The sequence below is a fragment of the Tursiops truncatus genome, chromosome 21, assembly GCF_011762595.2.
Source record: "Tursiops truncatus isolate mTurTru1 chromosome 21, mTurTru1.mat.Y, whole genome shotgun sequence".
In the NCBI taxonomy this organism is placed as follows: Eukaryota; Metazoa; Chordata; class Mammalia; order Artiodactyla; family Delphinidae; genus Tursiops; species Tursiops truncatus.
In genome coordinates, this window is record NC_047054.1 from 28,190,097 (window position 1) to 28,199,599 (window position 9,503).

Here is a 9,503-nt window from a genome sequence, read left to right on the forward strand (position 1 = left end):
CCCTCTTTTGATAAAAGTACATTTGTAATATACCTGTCACTTAATACAGTACATTACACAGTATTTGACACATGATCCGCATTCAATAAATTTTTATTAAGTGGATATATAAGACAGTTTTTTCAATAACATATGATTGAGGTATGTTTGACTTATCTTTGTATTGTTAGACTGAGAATATGAGGGAAATATACTAGTACTTTGAGTATTCACCGTGCTTTATAAAATCCACTGGTTCAAATACACAGTTCTTTAGTGAACCTCTAAGATATATAGATTCCCAAGACATAGAGTGTAAGTTAACTAACACTCAAACCAGGAATTTTTTTTTGCCAGTTATGTATTTATAGAAAGATAACCCCCTGGCTTTAAGTAGATATGTACATACTAATGCGAACAAACTTAAAAAATACAAACCCTTGGATCATAAAGGGGCTGCCGGGAGCCCCTCTATCCTTCCCCCTCACTCAAGGGCAGAGGGCGTGAATCTGTTTTTTAAAAATTATCAGTTTTGGCCATCCCTGCAGCAACAAGCACGAAGCTGGGTGATTACCCACAAGGTGAGAGTTCCCACTCTCTGAACTCTATGTATCTCCTATAATTAGGGTTACATGCTTTCTTGTTCTGTATTTTTACTAGTATATTGGGGCAAAGGAGGGGGCTCCCTCCTGAAATGGGTCAAGAAATAATACAGACACGTTTACAAAGTGGGGGGAAAGTGTCATCTGCTGTAGAAGCAAAAGACAAGACAAAGGCATACAGATGCCAGGGAAATACCCAGTTCCCACAGTACTATGGGAGATATGGTCCAGCCCAGGTCCAGGCCCTTAGGTCCTTCGTTCTATTCACCCCCTATTTCTTTGGTATTGTCAGAAGACAAGACTCAGTTCCTGGGTGCTGGTGGAGGAGGGACAGTGGTTCCAGGGCTTCCTATAAGTACTGAGTGAACAATTTGAGCTTAAAATTTTCCCTTTTTTAAATATTTAAAAATAAATCAAACTCCATCCTGTGCTGTACACAGCCCTTTTGACTCCCTGACATTGATTTGAGGCAAGAGAGGAGGTGTCAACGCTGGAAGGGCGTCCTCACTTTCTTCCGCCGCTTCGGTTTGGCTTCTCCCTTGGGTACTGTGCTGTTGGGCTTGGAGGCTGCAGTGGTCCCAGGGCCCAGCTGAGGAGCTGCAAAGAAGTTCCCTTTGGACATCTGGCCTGGGGGTACTTGAAAGATCTGGCTCAAGAAATCCTGAAGGTCAGCAGGAGGGGCACCTGGGGTAGCTCTCTGCCACCCACTGGTGCCTGGCATCCGTGAACCAAATGAGATGTGATGGGGACCCGGCGGGTATCTGGGGAGATTCCCACATGCTGGCATCCAGCCCACTCTGTGATGTCATACACCTTTCTATCCATCAGCGCAAAGTAGGTGATCTTGAGGCCCATCATGCTCGACTCTGCCCCAAAGTCTCCTTCCTCAGCAGGATGCAGCCCGTTACACTCAGCGCAGTGTCTGGCGCTCTCAGGTTCCTGGTCCGTTGCAAACCTCCTATGCTTTCCCTGGCATCGGCTGCACACCACAGTATTCATTGCTTCTTTGAGGTCATCCTGCAGCTTGGACAGAAACTCATTCACTGACCGGCTCAGCTCATTCTCTGCCATTCGCTTCATCTCGTATTCCTTCCGCCTTTCAGGGTCGCTGGCAATGTCCCAGGCTGCCCGCAGAACCTTGAGGGCCTCCTCAGCCCGGGGATGATTATCTTTGTCAGGATGAACCATCACTGCCGGCTGCCTATAGGCCTTCTTCAGTTCAACGTCTGATGCTGTGGCTTCAACCCCCAGCACATGGAAAGGCTTTAGCTCATCCTCAGGAAGCCCAGCCATGGTCCACAGTCGAGCCACTTCCTCTTCAGGCTGGCAGTAGCGACCACTAGCTACAGGCGCATTCCCCTGCCTGTTGGTCCTCTGCTTGACCCAAGGCAACTCCAGCCAACCCCACTGAACTATTCTTACCAGCTGCTGCCACGGCCTGCTGTCTCTCAGCAGAATCAGGCACCGCTGCCAGGTGGGAGAAGCCAGCTAAGAGAAGAGCCAGGTGGCTTTACCCGTCCGGCCTAACCGATCTCTCAGTCCCACCAGAAACCGCCAGCCCAACTGCAGACAGCCCCAAAAAAGGGCCAGAGCCGGGAGCAGCAAAGCACCCAGTAGCCTAAGAAAACGGGTGAACAGCGCTGCCCCATAGCAAAACCCTTGGCTCGGAAACTGGGACATCACCTGGGCGCCGACCCCCAGCCGCCCTGCCCAGACTCCCACCCAGACCCAAAAAAGGTCCAGATCACTGCCTTTCAGCTGCCTGCGTGCATAGATGAGACGGCCACAAGTTTCCACAAGTTTCCACGTACTCCCCACTAATACCAGCAGTTCGATCAGCCACCAGAAGCCTGCCTGTCCAAGCTGACGCACCCACACTCCCAGTCCTCTGCGCTTATCTGCCCGACTCCGGTTCCGGCCCAGCCGATGTCGACCAGGGGATCTGGGATCTCTGCGTCCACCCTCCCAAGTACCCTCCCTGGCTGGAACGCGGTGCCGTTGTCTCCGGAGCGCAGGTTTCCTTCCACTGGGCACACATGAAAAACCACTGGGAAACTTAAGAGGTTCCTCCTCATCACATTCCTCTTGCAACTCTTCATCTTCCCCCAAAGCCGGAGAGGTACAATGGTGGCAAAAGTTGCTAGAAGAGCTGTCTCCTCCCTCAGAACAAGGCCCTTCAGGGATTCCCTGGAAGTTACAAGCAGATGGAATGGAAAGAAAAGCAGGGTTCCCATCCTCCTGGTACCCAGCCTCATTATCTCTTGAGAGTTCCTGGCCCACTCCTGACTCTTCTGAAGATGCCTCACTCTGAGCAGGGTCCTCTCCATCCCTAGGGACGGAGTGGACCCCTCGGAGGGCCGTGGCTTGGATCTGACCAGTGGGCTGGATTTGGGGGCTGTGCGTACTTAGGACTAGAGTGCGCTGTGAGGCAGCGGGTACCATTGTGAGCAGGCCCAGCCGAGTCCCTGAGTCCTGAGAATGCAAGTATTACAGGGTCCACAGAGGGTCCTAAAGTCCTGAGGGAGCACCACCACTGTGGTGGGCTCCACACAACCCTCCTTCTCCGGGGTGCTTCCGGGCCGTGACCCCAGGGCTTCCTGAGGATTTTAGGTCACAGCCATCATGGTAAGTTCTGAGGCCGAAGAGCGGAGGTAACTCCTCCCCCTCGAGCAGGTGGGTGGAGAGCCAGGGGGAGCTAGAGAGCAGCCCCCACCCCCGGCTCCGCCTCCAGTTCACTCCACACCAGGAGTTTTGATTCTCATTCATTGTGACTGAAATATACCAATGTCTACTGGGTGAGGAGAGGTGGTGGGAATTATCAAGCAAACTAGTCTCTTTTTTTTTTCTCTTTCACTGAGTTGATTGAACTGAGAAGTTATTGGTCTCAGACACAGACTTATTATTTAAATAAACAAGGAGATGCTATAGAAACTGTATAGCCAGTTGATGAACTGAATATATTATTGCATCTCATGACTGTTTCCGTGCCAAGATCCATGTATTCAATGCAGATACCTCCGGCTGCAATTTATAATCCATTCTCTCATCTTGGCTCCAGAAATAGAGTGATGATTATATTGTACTTAACTCCAAGATATTTTTAAAATCTCATGGTATTTGCCGTATAATAAATGAGACACTGATCCTCAATTCTCCTGTCAAAGGGAAAATGGACACTGCTCACAATCTATCACACCCTTTCTCGTATCTCCCTTACTACATCCTTACCCTGACCTAGCAGGTGATACAAGTATTTGCCTGAAAACCAAAATATTTGTCCTAAAGCAAATCTAATATTCTTAAATCTACAGCCACAGGAGGTGAAGAAACAAAGTGTGAAAATATTTGCATTTGAAAGTACAAAGATCTTCACTATTTAGATTAAATGATAAGCAATTGCAATAAAGCTTCGCTGTGTTAGAAGCCTTGTTAGGAATGTACCAATGGGAGAAACCTGTAACAGCTCTGGTCTGCTACTCACAGGCATGTGCTCTTAGATCTCTTAGTCACATGGTTAATGTGACTTCAGAAACAACACACGTGCCTATTCTTAGTCTTAGTTCATTTGCTTGTAAAATAAAAAGATTGAACTAGATTATTCCCAGGGTCTTTGCTGCTAAGAAATCCCATGGTTTTTTTTTCTATGCTTTAAAAATATTTTACAGATCTTAATATGAAACAGGATATGATTTGATTCTTGATATCCTAACTATATACAATAAAAATCTGATATGACATTAAACATCCATAAGGTAAATATGAGTAATGCCATTCCTTACTGGGCATTGACATTTAACCCTTGTCACTTTTTCACAGCCCTGTAAGGACTGCATCGGTGTGTTGACTTCACAGATGAGGAAACTGAAGCTGAAAGCAAATAAAGAATTTACTGTGTCACACCGTCTACTAAGAGGTGGAGCTGGGGTTAGAAGCCAGGTCTAACTGTAAAGCCTGTGCTTCACATCACACCAGGATGAATCAAGCAACAAATTAGAGTCTGGTCCTATATTTCCAATTTCCACTTTTCTATTCCAGGAACCACTGGAACATAATAATGATACCTAATATACATGAGTCTTTCCACTGTACTAAACACTGTTCAGAGCACTTTTGTGTGTTATGTCATTTAAATTTACAACAATCCTAAAGGGAAACAGGAGGACAAATGGACAGAGAGGTCAAAGTCACAGATGTAAATATGAGAGTTAAGATTTGTGTCTAATGTTAGAGCTTTACACAAGACAGCTCTGGGTTTTAAACGGAAGTTCTTTCTTAAGCAAGTAGGGAAAATGCTTACAAAGCTAGGTTACTTCATTGTTATTTGAAAGAAAACCACCTCTTGGTGTCAGTCTTATTGTGGATCTAACTTTCAGGTGTATCCAAAAGTAGAGTATTTTGTCAAATCACTGCTCTCATGCCTCAGGTGCTCAAAAACATTTCCATCTGTTACGGCTGCGCATCTCCTGCTTTGCCCCCTATTTTGACTTCAGTATTTATGTCTAACCTGTTCCCTTTCCGTATGTAGCCTGTGAAGGGTGCCAGAAAACTCTAATAGGTTTTTTTGTTTGTTTGTTTGTTTTTGGCCGTGCCACGTGGCTTGCAGGATCCTAGTTCCCTGACCAGCCAGCTGACCAGGGATCGAACCCACGCCCCCTGCAGTGGAAGTGCGGAGTCCCAGCCACTGCACCGCCAGAGAAGCCCCTCTACTAGGTTTGTGTGGACCATCTCAATAGTGAAGATAGCTTCAGTATTTTCAACAGTTGCGTATTTAGTAAGTGATACATAATTTTACATGTGTAAGATGAATCATACTTTAATGCATTTTAAAGTACAGGAACCAAGAAGTAAGTGTATATATATAAAGACGAGACTCTTGTTTTCTTTTCATATGTATCTGCACTGGGTTCTCAATTTTTTTCACATATCAAGTTGTTGTAAGTGTTGCCATAGCAGAAAAATTTAATGTTTGGGAAAGACCATTTCATAGGTTTGCTTTTTAAGGAAAAGAGTCGTTTCAAGCCCTGCTGACATGTCACTCTTCAGTGAGATTTGCATTTATACTAAACATGGCCTGACGTATCATCTTCACGGTCTTCTGTGACCTGGAAATGCTAAATTGTTCATTTCCGCAGAAGGGTTATGCTTCTGGCTGTGACACAGTGAATAAATCCATCATACATCTGTCAGAAAGTAGTATCCCAATTTAGATTTCTTAACGCAAGCAGTCATACTGTGTCCACAGATAAAAACTGACATGAAAGAAAACCAGTATTGACTGAATTCATCAAAGGTTTCCTTTCACCATCTTCAACCAACCAGCTCATGAAATGTACCCACTTTGCCGGGCCAGATTGTATATGTCAGGATAGTCTGAAAGGTCATTTGGCCCCTGAGAATATTTTCACCTTACACAGTGAAAAGTCAAGTGGCATTTACCCCTATTACCTCCTTAATGTAATAAATATTGGCCACTGATCTTGACTGTTTAGCCTCCGAAATGATAAAACCCTAATCCTAACCCTAACCCTAACCCTAATACCTCCGCAGCTCCACAGAACTGCTCGTTTTAGCTGCAATGCTCACACTCACTTTTCTCTTTCAAACCTTTGCATAAACATCACTTTCTCTGTGAGGCTTGATCTGATCAGATCATTTTAACCTACCCTTTCTATCTCTTCCCAATTCATTCTTCTCAACAGCGCTATTACATCTGATGTTCCATACATTTTTCTTGTTTTTAGTGCTCCCCACATGAATATACGAATTCCATAAGGGCAGAGAGTTTTGACTGTTTTGCTCACTGCCATGTTCCTAGCACAGTGCCTGGCCCATAGTAGGTGCTCAGTAAGGATTTATTGAACAAGTGAGGGAGTGATATCCCCCCAAATAAAGGCTTGCAACATTTTTGGTATATCCTGTAATGTCCCAGATTTATATCTAAATATATCTTCTTATCAGGGATAGTCTATGAAGGGATTCTTTTCTTTTCAAAACAATAACAAATATGTTCATTGGAACATTTAGCATCTTTTTTCAAAGATCTCAAAAGTCCAGAAACCTGGGAGTTGCACAATTTGTGTCCCACTCTTGATCCACCATTGTCTCCAGCTGACTTTGTTCAAATCACCTAGATGTCAGCTGCTCAAGAAAGTAAAATCTAGGCTAGAGGCTGCCATTCATACACGATATTACATGTGAATAAATACATTAAAAAAATCACTTAGATCTCAGAACCTCAGTTTTATGGGAATGTAAATTAAAGGACATAAGCTAAATGATGCCTAATTTTGTTCCACACTCTGAAATTCTATGATTCTTAGGATATTTTCTTCCATCTACTCAATTTTTTTTAGCATTTCCTGTGTATAGAACATGTACTGGTTGATAAATAGATAGACAAAATACAAAACCTAAGCGCTTACTCAATAGATACAGAAAATAAGGAATCAGGCAGATCTATTGATATTACCCAGGTTTTTATATGTAAATTTATGTGAAAGTTATTCAAAAAGTCGTGCTTCCTTGCCATCACCTCCAACATTGACATTTCTGAACTTGTGAATTACACCCTACATAAGCACGGCTCCACGATTCTTTTTTTATCTAGATTACAAAGCCACTGAACTGTCTTTTCATCTCAGATGCTCTACTGAACATACTATACAATTTTTCAACACCACAATTTGATCTGAGAACATCTGCCAAAAATCTGTAGCACATTTTTTCCACTTCTCAGCACTTGACTTCTGAGCCTCTCCATAGCAGGCGTTCTTGCACAGTTTCTGTGACATATTGTTGAGCAAACCACCAGAAACACTTCTGTAGGGCTCCAATAGGACCAGAAAATGAATCTGATTAATGACATCGTTAACGGAATTTTTAATTACCTGCTCAACCTATGGATCAATCTGTTCTTTTAGAAATAAGAATCTTATGGCATTTCCCCCACTGTTATTCCTTATTTGAAATTCTTCTTATATATAATCAAGATTATCCCATGCATCTATTTATTTCCCCAAATAATCTAAGTTTCTGGAAAGAACTGCAGGCTTTCCCTGTGGTTGGTGTTTCAAAAAGTGAGGGAGTTCAACTAAACATTCAAATTTTATCTCAGTCATGCACACATAAAACCTGATGTGTGCTTTCTCTTGTTGTATTTGTTTATTCTATGCCTATTAGTCTTCCAGGTCTCATTTCCTCTTTTCCCCAGAAATTCAGCAAGAAATGCCACCATGTCCTTTGATTCCTCCCCCACATTTTCCTCCCTCCTTTGTTACTTGCATCCTAATATTCATTTATTTCCATCTTATTTTCTTACGGATTTCTAGCTATCTGCAACTTTCCTCTATTCTTTCTATTTATTCTTGGAGGATTTTATTTTTTATTTTCTGGTTCTGACAGTCTGGGTGGCTTGAACAACAGAAACTTCTTTCCTCTCAATCCTGGAGGCTAGAAATTCAAGACCAAGGTGTCAACAGGGTTGGTTTCTTCTGAGGCTTCTTCACTTGGCTGTAGATGGGCGCCTTCTCTCTGTATCTTCAGAAGGTCTTCCCATTTTGTGAGTCTGTGTCTTAATCTTTTATTCTTCTAAGGATACCAGCTATATTGGATTAGGGCCCATCCACATGGCCTCATTTTACCTTAATCATCACTTTAAGTACCCTTTCTCCAAATACAGTGACATTCTAAGGTACTAGGGATTGAGATTCAACATATAAATTTGGGGGAAAACAATTCAGCCTATAACCGGTTCCCTCCTTTTTCTTTCCCTTTGGTTATTCAGCTACTATTTTTCTGTGCTTTCCTATTTTATTTTTTATAATTTTTATTTTTACTCTGGTCTCTATTCTTTAGACCTATCCCCTTTTCATGCCTCATGGACAATCCTATTCCCATTCATCTCCAAGGCCACTCACTGCCTAGAATCCCAGCAATAACACACCTTTGTAACTTTTGGTTTTGAGACTAAAGAAAGGACTTAGAAGGTAAGACATGAAAGTGATGTATGCCTAGTCCACCCTGAACCAGACGCTGGGAGGTCTTTTCCAGCCAGCCTACTGCCACAGCCAAGAATGAAAAGGGAGGCAAAAGGCCAGGCTGCCGGATTTTATCTTTGTGTTTGTTTCCATGAAGGACTAGAAGGATATTATCAATTTTGTTCACTTCAGACTTGCTGCTGACTCTTCACACTGAATAACTGAGCAGAAATACATCTGCTCTTTCATTGCCACTGTCTTTGCAGAAGGAAATGCTATGATCTTCCCTCATGAAGTACTGCTCAGTGATTGTGTAGCTGCAGAACTCCGGAAAAGCTCTCCTTGCTTTTCTTACTCAGAGGAATGGGGAGACCAACATTCAGTCCCTGATTAACCGCTTCCTCTTTCAGTGTCCACTTCCATTCTCTTGCCCCAAGTGTTTGTTGAATCTGTGCCTTCATTTTATCTCCCAGTCGAGAGTACAAGAGAGATGCTACTACTCTTGGGACATATCCTGCTGTGTTCATTCAGTTCTGAGTTTCCCAACAGGCAGAGAAAACATATGCTTATGGGCACCAAAATGATGTTTGAAAGAGTCTTAGGTTTAATAATGATAGTTCCTAAGAAAAACATAAAATGAGAAATCTTTGGGGGGAAATTAGATCTTTATTGGACTTTCTTACTTTTATTTTACATCTTGGTATTATTATTTTGTAATTTTTAATTACATATCTGGGAAGAATGGGTGCAACACAAGCTGCTCAGTGCCATTCTTTCTAATTGTCTTAGCCCAGCTTGTTTTCTATTTAAAGTGCAGGCAGAAATGATTAATTCTTCATTTTAAGGAGCTTGAATACAAAGTGTTTTAAGTGCTCTTGACTGGAGTTAGTTTTCAGAGGCATTGAGTTTGAGTCATTGATAAAAGGAATGATTCAGAATAGGCACT

The 9,503-nt window shown here is 43.0% G+C and overlaps 1 pseudogene; it reads right to left on the minus strand.

Annotated features, from left to right (window-relative positions):
• Positions 1-1,065: 1,065 nt before the first annotated feature.
• On the minus strand, positions 1,066-3,347 carry LOC117309999 (dnaJ homolog subfamily C member 14 pseudogene; annotated as a pseudogene).
• Positions 3,348-9,503: the final 6,156 nt, after the last annotated feature.